Consider the following 15,162-nt stretch of genomic DNA (forward strand, 5'->3'; position numbering starts at 1 on the left):
TAAAAAGGATCGTATAGAATTAATATTATTAATAGTTTGAGATAAGTTTGCAAGTTTAAGAAAAGATAGAAAAATAATATTAATTTAGAAATATTAAGAATATTAATTTAAATGCTTAATTTCAATAAAGCAATTAAAGAATTGAAGCAGTTACTAAAAGAGGTCAATAATGCTAATTTCGAGGAATACACTTCACAATTGTCTTCTAATCAAGCTTCAGACTATAGCCTATGGAAAGCAACTAAATCCATCAAAAGACCAATCACTCAGATTCCTCCCCTGCAGAGACAGGATGGCTCCTGGAGTCGAAGCGATGAGGATAAAGCAAATGTCTTTGCGGAGCACTTGGTAAAAACGTTCCAACCGTGGACAGCTTCTGACTATGCAGATGAATTGGGAGATGATCCTGTTCCGTGTGATATGGCTTTCCGAGAGAGGAAAGTTCCAAAGTCCACTGCTAATGAAGCTCAAGACACTATACTTCAAATGAATCCAAGAAAAGCTCCCGGATTCGACTTAGTTACCGCCCGAATTCTAAGAGAGCTCCCATCAAATGGTGTTAGGCTTATTAGGAATGTCTTCAATGCCATATTAAGTCTTGAATAATTTCCTGTGCACTTCAAAGTGGGAAAAATCATTATGTTTCCTAAACCCGGTAAAAGGCCTGAGGAAGTGTCCTCCTATAGACCAATATGTCTACTACCATTTTTGGCCAGAACTTTGGAAAAACTTCTTCTAAATAGAGTTAGACCTCTCGTAGAGGAGCAACGTATCATACCAGATTTTCAATTCGGCTTTCGTGGTGGACACGCTACTACTGAGCAGATACACAGAGTGGTCGGGCAAATAAGTGAAACTATGGAGTCTCAAAGATTCTGTACCTCGGTCCTTCTTCACGTCAGACAGGCCTTCGACAGGGTGTGGCATAGAGGTCTGATCTGGAAGATACAGGCAATCTTGCCAAAGCAGCTGGCCAATATTATAGGTTCCTACTTAACGGACCGAACCTTCTATGTCGTCGGTTGCGTCTACCTCTGTCGTATCTGCATTTCTTTTGTATCAGCATTTCACGCAAGAGGGGACGTCTGTATTGCAGTTGCTCCGAATGCAGATACGACAGAGGTAGACGCAACCGACGATGTGTCACATCGCGAAGCTGATACATATCTCCATCCAATTTCCGCAGGTGTTCCTCAGGGCAGTGTCTTGGCCCCATTGCTCTTTGCTATTTTTGTTCTTCTAAATGGACTTGGTTCCACTAGATTAAAGCGCATGCGCTTACCGCAACTGTGATATTTAACAAATTTTTGTCTGTATGTAATGACATCTGCACAAGTTAAGCACATTTTCTTTAGGACAAGCCATTGGGCTTGCTTCCTTTCAAGACCAAAGCCAAAAAGCCTTTTTTTTTAAATTCAAAATGTATAAATATAATTGCTGAATGTTAATTTTTTATGTAACAGATTGCAATAAACGACTGGTCAAAAAAAAAAATTTAAGAGTTTGAAGTAAGGAAGACCATGGCAGAAATAGCCAATAAATGAAATTTTTCTTTGCCTATAACTTATAGAAAACATGTATATGAATCAGACTGACAAATACTTCAATGAGTAAAGAAAGTGCTAATTGCCCAATATGCTTTCTAAGGAAAATTGTAACACCTCACTGTATAACCCTGACTAATTCTGATCCGGTCTCCTCTAATCCGTCAATACAAAAACATAAAGTCAACGTAATGGAATGAAATGACATCTGCAAAATACTTGTTGAATAGTTTAGATCGCGATATAGTGTTATTCATCAAAACAATTAAAGTACAAACCAAGTTTTAGGACATACAGAAACCAGAAATCACGAGTTAGAATACTTTGGAAAGTTAAGGCGCTTATACATTGAACCACCCTCACATGCCTCTCATGTTTAATTTTTTTTAATATAAATTTAAAATTGAAACAATTTGATATATTTTTCTAAAAATAAGATATTTTTATTTCTTGAAATATATGTTCTGCAAGCATAAAAAATTGAAAAGGAAATTTTTGAGAAGCTATTTGTCGCTTGAATAAGCAATTGTCGTAACTGTCACCTAAATCAGCAATTCTTGTAGGGGATGAGGAAAATACGACAATTGCTGACCCATGTGACGTAATATAAAAATTCAATACACAACTGCTAAAGATAGTTTTTTTGCAAAATCTTATTCAATTGAGTGTTCAATTTATTAACAAAAAAATTATAATAATCTGACAAGGTTACCAAATTCACTCACAATATCAGTGAAATCTTCACAAAGCATCACATTTTAAAGCAAATGCCTTTATCACCTTTTAGCGCAGTGCTGAGTGAGAAAAATTGAAATGAAAGAAGTGGTTTCAGGAGACAAGCAATTTTCCAACTAATTTACGTGTTTAATTATGTGTCACATGTTTCAAATTACTTTGGTTGACAATGCAAAAAAGTTACGATAAGACAGCACCAATTTAGCACCCACACCACAAACACCAGAAATCGTTCCACATTTGTTCAAAGAAATACTGCGCTCACAATTGTAATGTACACTGACCAACATTATTTCCTCCTATTAAATTACAATTTTCACTTTCACTATTGAAACACATTGCGCTTTGCACATTTCTTCTGCAGTGTAAATTACATAATTTATCCAACCACATCAGAAGAATTTGGTAGAAAAACGTTCGAAAATTCAATAAACTTTTTTTTTACCTTCCATCGGTACATTCACTTCTTTCCACTTTAGGCTGTGTACTTTCATGCCTAACAGCCTGACTAATGTTTATGTAAATTCTAATATAAAAATAAATATTTATTCAACCATTTTACCAAGTGGTCGTTAATTGAAATTGAACATATTAAGATGAAAAGTTCATCAAAAAGCATTTTTTACATTGTAGGTTTTTTTGTAAATATTTGTTTACATTTATAGTTTTTCATTAACCCGAACAGAAAAAGTCATCTTCACCTCAAGACCGCGCGTAAAAGAGGAAGTTATGTTGACAAGAAAAAAAGTGTCTATAAAAATAAACACAACCTTGCGGTATTGAAAGAATCAAAACCCAAAAATTTTATACTACAATCCAATATTGTTTAAAATGAGCAATGTAACACGGAATTCATGGTTAATTTTCAATTTTACACGCATTATAAATTTAATAATATCATGGATAATTTACCATCATATTATACATAATCGAATTAAATTTGTACCACACGTACATTTTTAAAACCGCACGTTTGACTATGTATAATAATAAGTAACAAAAGGTAAATTAACCTGTACGAGCTAAAAGAGAAAGATAATGCAATCCATCGATTTTGAGTTATACAAACGTAGAGGAAAGTACTGTCCCTTTGAACGTTCATGCCTTAGAATAATGTGAATTTCTTTTACTTTTTTCATAAGGAACTTACGCAGGATTATCACATAATTATCAATGATTGATAATAAGATGACTAATATTTAATAGAAATGTGTAGGGAAAACTGGGGCACCACCAAACACTGCGATTTTTTAATTGGATATTGGATATCAGAGGATAAGACCGATAGGGATTTATAGGCACTATAGGGATGCTTGTCCACTGAAGGAATGATCGAGATAGTCCAAGTAGTTTAGAAATAAAAATTAGTGTTTGGTGGTACCCCGTGTTTGGTGGTGCCCCAGTTTCCCCATATGTCTCTTAACTCTTTCGCGTCTTTAGGGTCATATATGACCCGGGGAAAAAAGTTTCTTTTTGGCTATTTACATTAATTGAAATCTAACTGGAGTCTTGAGAAAATGAGCCAAGAATCTTACATCCTTCTATTATGATGTCGTGCACGAACAGATAGATTTCAATTAATGTAAATACCCAAAAAAAACTTTTTTCCCCGAGTCATGACATTACCCTAAAGACGCGAAAGAGTTAAGAAAACTAAAAGAAAATTCACATTATTCGAAGGCATGAACGTTCGAAAGAAGGGTACTTTCCCCTACTTAGTTTACTTATTTCAATTATCAAACTTATCTTCCCCCTTCCAAAAAGGTGTCATATTTTGGTGTGCATTTGAAAATCTGAAGCTTTGAAAAAAACTGTCGTTTGATTGCGTAACGTATTGCTGTTCTCAGGTTAATCCTTTAAGGAGGAGAGGGTCAAAAAATAGGAGTCAGAAAAAACCATTTTTTTCGACTTATTAGAGCAAATCATATAGCTTCACAAGGGCGTAGGAACGTTTTTTAGCGATCGGTGTTTCTATCTTCCTTAAATGGTTAACAGTCAATAATAGACAATTAATAATGTTCAACTTAATCTTTACCACTCTAGGGGGAAGTGGGGAACTTTTGAAAGTGGGGCACCTTTGAAGTTTAAGTGGAACTGAGCAATATCATTATTGTAATTTAGCTTCTCAATCTGTTTGTGCAGCTAAATTATATCACGATAAGGCCCAATTTTATTTAAAAATAAGTGAAAAATCCCAATTTCAAAGCTGCCCCACTTTTAAAGGTGCCCCACTTTCAAAGGTGCCCCACTTCCCCCTATACCACCTCTTCTCTGCCAGGACTATCTATTTTTAGGACATCTTTTAAATGAAAATCGAATTTAACATCTTTATAGGATCGACACAACTTTTAGATCAGGAAAATTTCATGAAATCAAAATTCACATCCCCTTCTTTCTCACACGTTTTACAAATGTCTCTCATTCTTTCGCACTCCAAATTCGATTCAGCAAAATTATATTTGTTGTGATGTTTAAAATAAGAAGAAGAGTGCGAAAGAGTGAGATAGACGTATGCAGGGTTTGAAAAAAAAAGGAATGCGAATCTGGACTTCACGAAAATTTCATGATTTAAAAGGTGTGCCGGACCCATTAGTATCTCACTTCAGATTTTCAAATAGGGGAAAGGCACATAACATTGGACAGTTTCTAAATTTGAACACTATGAGGGTAAAATTGGACACTAAAAAGAAAATTTATTAAAATTATAGATTTTTATTCCAATATTCGATGAATAATGAATTCTATCTCAATATTTGTTCTTTTCGGAAGATTTTAACACTAAAACGTCAAATTTTGAATATGATTTAAGTTAAAATTCCTTTGTTGAAAATTCAGTGTGAACAATTGCTTACGAGAAATATGACAGAACTTCGTGTTTATTTAGTTGTGGTGAAGTACTGAGAATTTTTCCTCAGTGATATTAAATATGCATTGAATATTGCGTTGATTCACATTAATTGTGATTTGTACATTTGATCTAAAATGAGATTTGCCTTGAGAATAACGTTTTTCATGTGAAAAATGGGAAATTTTCTAGGAGATTCACCAATAAGGTGATAGTCCTTATTTTGGACAGATGTTTTTCCTCGAAATTTCGGGAAGTTTTAGCTTTTGTGATAAATGCCTGGAACTTGGAACATCGATGCTTATAAGCAGACTGTCCGAAATTATGAACCTTTACCCTATATTTCAGTAGTTTTCTTGCTTTATTATCCCATTAGTTTCAATTTCAATACTTTTATTAAAGATTTTTCAATATCAATATTTTAAAAAACAGCGTACATTGTCCAGTTTTCTCATAAAATGTCAAAGATAGCTTTATCTACAACTTTGAATGATCTATTTCTTAATGATAATATGATAATTATATTGTATAAATACTATACCAACAAAAAATCACCGTTAATAGGGTAATAAGGGAGTATATTTCATAAAATTGTGTTATTGAGAACTATCGTATACAGCCCACGAGGGTCACGAGCCACAGGGTAATTGGAATACATTGACCGCGCCTCCCATACATAAGTTGTCTATGTTAACAACTCTTACCTTATGGCCTTTAGAGACCGGTTAACAGACAGAAAAACACTTAAACGACATGACGTCATATTTCTCGAACTATGTATATGATATTAACGCATAATTTCATCCTCTACAACTCTTTTATGCATAATCTCGGCTCAAGATAATTGGAACCGAATAATTAGAACCGGAGATACACATTTTAGAATTTTAGAAAACATAAAAAAAACTGAAAATGCATTATTTAAAAAAATGTAGACATGACCGCGGACGAATGCAATTCAAATTTGAGATCCTTAAATACCCGCCTAGTAAGTTTCAGTATACTCTTGTCTTATACGGACTTCAGACTAGAGACTTACGACTGAGACTTAGAGCTTAAGTCATAGTTTGAAAAGATCGGGTGTTTGAAATTTGGAGACTTATGCCCTAGACACACTTACGACTTAAGCCGAGAGACGACTTAGTGGGAAATGATGGAAATGTAGTTTAACCATTATTTCTAATATAATTAAGCTAAGCCGTCTCTTGGGTAATCCTCAGGTCTATCAAGGCCCTTATACGGGCTTCAGACTGAAGACTTAGCCATATGGCTTAACTGCTCTAAATTCTTATCAATCAAATTTTTTGGAAAAAAAATATAACTTAGAATTACATTACTAAGAACAAGTGATCTAAGTTTCGAGAACAGGGAAACCTTTAGGAACAGGGCTAAACCTCTAGTCCGAAGACCCTTTTAGATAAGCCCTCGTTGAAACTAAGGTTTAGTGGTTTATCGATGATGACGCACCCTTGCAGGTTAAACATAAAATCAGTTATTGCAGAGACGAATAAAAGAATTATACGCGTATTCAGGTAGTGTTTTATGATAATAAACTATTTCTGGCACTCTATTTGTCTGTCTGGCAATCGAGTGAGAACCAAAAGTAGCAAACGATTAGAGATAGCGACTTGGATCTCCCGAGTATCAAGTAGTGTAGTACGCTTTTTCTATTGAGATAAAGATTATGAAAAATTATGACGCATTATCACCCCTTTAAACAAACAAAAAATAGTGAAAATATTATATCCTGGTAGATTTGGGTAGATTTAATTAATTGATCCTAATGATTCTAATATGTCCAAATAGAAGCTTTTAGAATGCAATACACGAAAAATTAGTGGCATATTTTCTGGTGAGTTAAATCTTTCAAAAATATCAAAACCAGATGCAGAGCAGTAAAAATTGGGGTATTGAAAATAGAGAGAAAGATGGGATAGCTAAACACAAAGAGAAATGGAATCCTTCTGAGTGAGAGTGGCGGAAAATGAAAATACGTCATCCATGTGTCTGTGCTGCATTTTAGGGGATGATGCATTTCAATCGAAACAGATGGTACCCTCTCACGAAACGCACACGACCCCATGCACCCTATATGTATATGCACTATGCAGGCAAAACCTTCTCAAAAAAATATGATACGATACTCAGTCTATCAGCCACACAGAAAAATGAATGTTTTGCAATTGAAAGTACAAAAAATCGTTCTACTTACAGTTCTGTGAATCACTGTTTTGATTTAATTAAGAATTATATCAACATTTTGACCTCAGAGATAAACCATAATATACCGACAAAATATATTAATAAGAGAATTTCTCATAATTTTTTCCCACTTCTCAAAATTAAATTCCGCATTTCTATATACCACATAAGGCAATCTCTGTTTTCCATCATGCTGGATTTAAGGACTTTAGAAGGCATAATGGGCATAATGTGTTAATTGGCTTTAATTGGAAAAACGATGCAGAAAAATTGAGAAAGTATTTCTTCCTTTCTCGTATTGCAATTGAAATTAAAGACACTGCGTAGAAGTCCATTTAGTGACCCGAAAATCCATCAATCTTCAGCATTAATGGGCAAACCACCATTGAATTTAACATTGAACGCACTGAACAGAGATTTTGCCCAAGATTACAAAACCCATGAAGCATACACATACACTCCTCAATTGGCTCTTGAGGGGTTAACGCCTTCTCCTGTAATATCTCCATTCTCGATTAGAAGCACTAAAGACCCCATCATTGATTCCCTGAATTCATGAAAGAGCCATCCACTCTATTAACTTCGTCACTATTTAATTTATAACACAATAGAAAACTCCAAATGAGTTTTTGAAACGCACATATCCGAGCCAATACTTAAAATTCATATAGAATTTTATCTGATACCCATAATAGATTTTTTAAAGTTAAAAACTGCTTCGATTTTACTTAAATTGATATAGATAAAAGCTATCACAGAATATACCAAAAAATCAAAATCGATTCTAAGTATTTTCGGAGATACAGAGACCGGTGGCAGCCAAAATCCCGAAAGCCAAAATCCCGAAAGCCAAAATCTCGAAAGCCAAAATCCCGAACGCCAAAATCCTGTAAGCCAGAATCATGAAAGCCAAAATCCCGAACGCCAAAATCCCGAAAGCCAGAATCATGAAAGCCAAAATCCCGAACGCCAAAATCCCGAAAAGGCCAAAATTCCGAAAGCCAAAATCTCGAAAGCCAAAATCCCGAATGTTCAAAATCCTGAAAGAGATAAAATTATGTGGAGGAAAATGTTTAGAATAATTTCCCAAGACAAAGAAGATTTCCCTTTGCCTCCACCAAGCGCGGGTGCAATCGTGGGAGTAGCTATGACACTTTTAAGAATTCGGGATTTTGGCCTTTTCGGGATTTAGGCGTTCGGAATTTTTGCTTTCGGGATTTTGGCGTTCGGGATTTTGGCTTTCGGGATTTCGGCTTTCAGGACCCACAGAGACAAAAGCAAAGAAGAGCCAAGAAGATTTGCAACAGCTCGGGTAAACATCCAAAATTTTAAAGCGTTTGTTTTACGATTTTATCGAACTGACGGAAAACATAATAATAGATAAGAAAAAAATCTTATTAACCAAATTGAGACGAATAAATGCTTGTTCTCTTCAGGATAAAATTCTCTTCTACTTGCATCAAAACAATTGTTGACACCCTTATTTTTTAAATTTTTTACAGCATGTTCAAGTCAAAATTTTACCCCCAAAAAATGTAGTAGAAATAAAAATTAATGCACCTGCACTTGCAGGAAGCAAAGGGAAATTTACTGTATTTTGAGAAATTATTCTACACATTAAACTCCGTATAATTTCGTCTCTTTCAGAATTTTGTACATTCGGATTTTTAGCTTTCGGGGTTGAGGCGTTCAGGATGTTGGTTTTCAAGATTTCGGCGTTCAGGATTTTGTTTTGGAGATTTCGGCATTTGAGATTTTGGTTTTTCGGAATTTTGATTTTCGAGATTTTGGCTTTGGTGGTTTTAGCTTTCAGTTTTTTTTTTTGACTTTTCGGGGAGGTTTTGACTTCTTGAGATTTTGGAGTTTGGAATTTTGACCCATTCGGGATTTCGGCCTTTGAGATTTTAGCTTTTCGGTATTTTGACTTTTCGAGATTTTGGTATTCGGGATTTTGACTAACGGGATTGTGGTCTGGATCGGTATGAATATGCACATATACCAAAAGAATTTTAATTGTTTCTTTCTCTAAAAGAAATTGGGAAAATTATTAATTTTTGTACTCCAAATTCAGGCTCTCCCTTAAATCTTTCCATTCATATTGTTTAAATCACGAAGTTTATTAATAAACTTTTTTTTCTCTATTTTAAGAAATTGAATAATAAACCCTTTATTTTTTAATCATCAAATATCTCTTATTTATGTAATCGCCTTTCACCTTTTGCAAAAAATATTGAGATCAAATTCTTCGTCTAATTATTATCAGTAAAAATATTATGATTAATCAATCATAAGTTTTGAAATGTGTTAATTACATAGTTATTAGTTATATTTGTCATATGAGTGATAAGAATCGATAGTAGCGTGATTCTTTTTTTTTTGTTAATATTTTGAGATTGGTGTAGGGTAAGTATGCCAAATTTCGGCATAGTTACATGCAAGCGTCAAAGTTTTATGTATGAAATGTAATATTTTTAATACAAGTCGATTTTTTTTAATTCTTCTTAAAGAGTGCTTCTTGGAATCTTGTAAATATAGTTTATCGTCTTTATTTTCTCTAAAATCATTCTTAACACATTTTAAAATGAATAAAAATGTAGACATAGCTTTGGTGGTATACTTTGGCCACCTTCATTCTCATAGTTCCTTGCCCTTACGGAATTCTTCAAATGTCTTTTTCACATCATTTCGTTTGCCCAAACGACTTTTTTTTGTTATTTTTTGCATTGTATAATATATAGTTTGCAAAAACTATAAAAATTCAAGACAATTCGAGGAACAAAAAACGTGACCGGAATTGCAAGCTGGCCGAAATTTGGTACACTTACCCTAATTTGATCTGTAATTTTCAGAATTGATGAAAGAAAAACAAATTCTATTTTTTTTAGCAAAAAATTATAAAATTCAGAAAAAAAATCTTTCAATATTTAACAGTGATTTATACATAAAAGTCTATTAACTTGTGCAAATCGATATGGAGAGACATTCTTTGTTTATAAACGCAAATCGCTGTCGAGACACATCAAATAAATTTGTATTTAAATGAGTGTTTGGGAACCTAAACACAAAATTTTCTTTCTGTAAGAAACGAAAGAGAAGTTCATGAACGAATAAATGTTAATTCAATATCCATTCTCTTCTCCCTCTTTCAGCCTCAACAGAACCATCCCCATGCTGAAGTGCGAAATATGAGTCACTTTGTGTCCGTTTATGGTTATGGAATCGACTTTTTGTAACGCTTCAAGCACGAATTTGCAATTAAGTACTGTGTGAAATGATTTCTTTCCAGTTACTCTTATTTTATGCTTATTCCTTGTGTCAAAATTGAATTAATTCTCTCTGTCCGAGTCTCTCTTCCACAAGAAGCTTTTTCAAGTGTTTATACACATATTTCATTTCTTAAGTTGTGTCACTAAAGAATCTTTAAACGATTGTTTCATGTGGGTTATTTTAGCATTTGTCCAAGATGAAACAAAACTTTGTACAATGATATGGGATTGACATTAAACATCATTAGAATTATTTCAAAGTACCGACCGTCCCACACAACAAAAGAATCTTACAGAACTTTTAGAATTCTTGACTTCTTTTTTTTAATTGAAAACGTAACAATATGTTTCATTGAAAACAACACATACTCACTGACTAAGATTATATAGCCCCATTGCCTATAATCCCCCAAACAAGAAACAAATTTAAGACGCAAATAAACTAACAATATTTACAATCAATTATTAAATGTTCCAGAACATTGTTCATTAGGTCAATAACCATTACGAAATGTAGCTCGATTCTAAATTTTACAGAAATTTTAATTGAAAATCTTACCGCCAGATTTCAACCAAAATAAAGAATGTCTCAATTCTTTAAGAATAATTCTTATTATTGAGTCTTATTTGAATGACTATATAAGTCTTGTAAATTCTTTTTCTAAACAAATTTCGTTTATTTCGAATCATGCTCACACAAATGAAAGCTTAACTCAAAGTTCTTTTTTATTTCGTTATTATTTTTTAAAGCGACCGGTTCATAACCCAATTGAACCGATTATTAGATCACTTCATAGTTTTTATAAAATCGCATAGAATATAATACAATTTCGATAAAAAAAATTATCGATTCAACCATATTCCGCTGAGTAATCTGTATAGAGTTGTTCGGAATTCGAAGACCTTTCAAATAAGCCCATACTTATCCAAATCGATTGAGAAATACACTAACTAAAGCTCACTTGCATTTGACCTTGAGAAAGAGTTTGCAGAAATGCTTCCAGGTCACTGTCATATACAAAAGAAATGTCATTCGAATAGAGTCCATATTTTCGAAATAAAAACACATTTGTTAGGGAAAAGCGAAGGATAGAGGAAAATTAAGACCGTGATAATGATGCGAATATTAATTACCAAGAAGTTTGAAGAAGACTTCCAAATTGCTGTCTCTAACCGCTCGTCCCCTAATACTGGTGAAGCTTAAATGGGCAGAAGAATAAACAAAACAACCAACCTTTAATCAACTCGAAAAACTAACACGAATATTCCTTTTGGAAACCTTAAAAACGTTTAGTAAGAATTTGGTAGTATTCCTGAACAAATAAGAAGAATACAATTCAATTACCACCTTGTTCTCAAGATTCAGAAAAAGGTATTATAAAAATTTGTAATTTGTGTAATTTATGCCTATGATTTTATCTATCTCACTTCAATTATAAACAATACGACAAATAAACTTGGCTTTTAGTGAACTGCCACTATTGTAATTTTAATACAGTAAGAGATGTAAAGGCCCTACCCATAAGAAAATAAGCCACGCCCCGATCAAAACGATAAAGATCTTTTCCTTTATTCTTTATTATCCGTTTTTTTTTTTATACAAAAAAAAACAAATATTAGGCCTTAGGGCCAGATTTGGGTGAGTTCCCTGGTGCCCAAGTATCAGATCCCTATATTTTATCAAACCTCCAAATTTTATTTATGTAGGGGAAGGTATTCTACCTTCGAACGTTCATGCCTTCAAATCAGGGGCATGACATTTCCTATGTTTCCCTTATGTTTCTAGCGAGCCAAAAAAAACTTTTGAGTTTATAAACTGTTTTCTGTCATTGTAGAATGAATTAGCAAAAAATACTGATACAAGATAAAAGCCAATTTAATAACGAAGAGGCAACCGAAAACCCTAAATTGGCAATCTACGTAGGTTTGGAGATATCTCGTGAAATGTGTACGAAAACAGGGAAAAAATTACACTAAAACCGGTCGCATTTTTCAGTCACCCCTCTGCTTCGAATAATGTGAATTTCCTTTAAGAGACTTACACATTTATATTAAATATTAGTTAGACTATCATCATTTGTTGATAATTCCGTGATAATTTTGTGAAAATCTCTTACGAAAAACAAAAGAAATTCACATTATTCGAAGGCATGAACGTTCGAAGGAAGAGCACTTTCCCCTACTGGACCATACTGACTATATTGTTCTACTGATTTACAGATCTTTGCTACTATTTATTTATTTTTTGTTTTTACTATTTAATATTTGCATCTTTTATTCGTGATGAAACCCTACTAAAAGTGGGAAATTCTTTAATTTTGCGGAAATTCCACAGAAATTCAACAGAAATTCTACGGCAATTCCTCAGAAATTTTGCAGAAATTCTGAAAAAATTCTGCAGAAATTTTGCGGACACTCCCCAGAAATTCCGAATAATCGATCATGTGTCAATAGAACAATCTGATGAAGTAATTTTTGACTCACTGGAAGCTGATGAGGCAATCATTAAAATTGAGAGAATCTCTAAATAGGATGAAACAAAAAAAAAGGAAAAATAGTATCACCCACAAAAAAGATCAAAATTTTTTTCTGATGCTACACTACCGAAGGAAGTGAAACTTTTAATGATTTAAAGTGCGCTTTTTCTTCCAAAAAACCTACTTTTTGTTCCAATTGCCTCAGCTATGGATATTTTAAAAAAAAATATGCAAGAAAAATTAAAAGTAATGCCAAATATGAACCAAAAATGAGACTCTTGATCATGAATATTCCATATTCTGTAAGTTCTGGCAATTGTCGCCAATATAAAATTAAGGAAATAATGGTAAAACAAAAGAAGACCTACAGGGAGGCTTTAGAAGAACTCAACAATGAAGCAAATTTCCCAAGACTACGAAAAACTGATTTTTCTACTGACTACTCTCAAATTAGAGACTTATCTGTTAAGGATGTTGATCTCATTGGGTGCAAACACAAGTAGATTTTGATTCTCTAATAGTGTCTCGGACAAAAGGTAAATAGAACTCTATTTCCACAAAAAGTCGTTGATGTTCGAAGAATTCAAATTCAATTTCGAATTTTCATACTAAATTTTCGAACAAGGTGAGGAGAATTTATGAAATATTGCACTAAAAAGCTTGTAAAAGAGTTACTCAGTGATTATGGAGTGATTAAATAATAGGACAGGAACAATTAATGTCGTTCCTTTGTGTTTTTCCTCACAACAAAGTGAAGACCAACACATTTTGACACTTGAGCACTTCGAAATTCGAACAGATTTCAGCCAACTTGAAAAAATATCAAAAGAAGTAAAAATGTCTCTTTTTCTGGCTTTTCAAATAGACCTTTGAATTTTTCAAGATCTGTGAATGATAAGATTAAGGCACTCGACATAATTAAGGACTTAGTACGCGAAATCTGCACCAACGTTACATCTGAGGAAAGCTACAAAAATGAGGTATTATAGTGATTACCAAGGGTTAAGAGACATAGGGTGGAATCACCAAATTCTCGCCAGTGCCCCACTTTTCACCACTAAAATTTAAATCGCAATTTTTCCATTATTTGTGAAATAAATTAGCCTTAAAATTATTTGTAACTCTACTGCTGTTACTTATAGAGTCGAAAAACACTACTTTTTGTTTTGAATTTAAATGTTTGAACATTTTTTAGGTAAATATTCTAAGCAAGTGCATCGAATCAAATATTTCTTATCAAATATAGTAAGTGCCATGATACTTTTATCGAACAAAATTTACAATTTTGAATAAATAATTTGTCTATTGAACAATCAATGACATTCAGCGAATACATAAAATTTGTATTTAGTTAGTTAATGTTTTCTTTTATATTATTTTTATGTAAAAATGAGAAATTGCGGAAAGTGGTAATATTCTAAAATTGATTCACCACCTGTCGCCATATTGCTTTTCAATAGGAGACACTAACTTCACTTCATAAATTCTCAGTTGTCAAATCTGCTTTGTTTACTTTCTGCGATAATTTAATAATTTGATTTATCAAATAAAAGTGAAGAAAAATCATTTATTATGAGTAATAATAAGGTGATCATATGGAAAAAGAAATGCTGAATGTAGTCTTTGCATAATATTGCCCAAAATAATCGAGTTTGAACCTTTCCAAGTGGGTGGCGTGAAGTGGTTACAGAACTGGCGAAAAGTGGTAAAAAGTGGCGACGAAGTGGTTATTTTTGCATTCTTAGTAAAAATCAGTTTTTTAGGTACTACCGCGTTAAATTGTAGGGCTAATGTTTTGACGAATCTAGAGCCAATATATCTAAGTAACTTTGTGTCAAATTTGAGTTATCTGATAATATGGGGTCGAAAGTTATAATACAGTTTATTTCACTTTTTCCTAAAAGTGGCGATAAGTGGTTACTCCACCCTATTAAAACACAACCAAGAAACTTTTGTTAAATTTACTCAAATTAATATTAAAAGTTTAAAAAGAAAAAAAGAACTTTCATGATCCCTTTTACCAACATTTGTATTTTTAACAAAGATCTCTTTGTAAAAATTCCAATTTTTTACAGTGTCACACTTACAACTGT

The 15,162-nt window shown here is 33.1% G+C and overlaps 1 protein-coding gene across 15 annotated transcripts in view; it reads right to left on the reverse strand.

Annotated features, from left to right (window-relative positions):
* LOC129803415 (coiled-coil domain-containing protein CG32809) overlaps positions 1-15,162 on the reverse strand; it is a 207,679-nt gene that overhangs the window by 182,891 nt on the left and 9,626 nt on the right. The window lies entirely within an intron of this gene.

This window comes from Phlebotomus papatasi, chromosome 2 (genome assembly GCF_024763615.1).
Source record: "Phlebotomus papatasi isolate M1 chromosome 2, Ppap_2.1, whole genome shotgun sequence".
NCBI classification, from domain to species: domain Eukaryota; kingdom Metazoa; phylum Arthropoda; class Insecta; order Diptera; family Psychodidae; genus Phlebotomus; species Phlebotomus papatasi.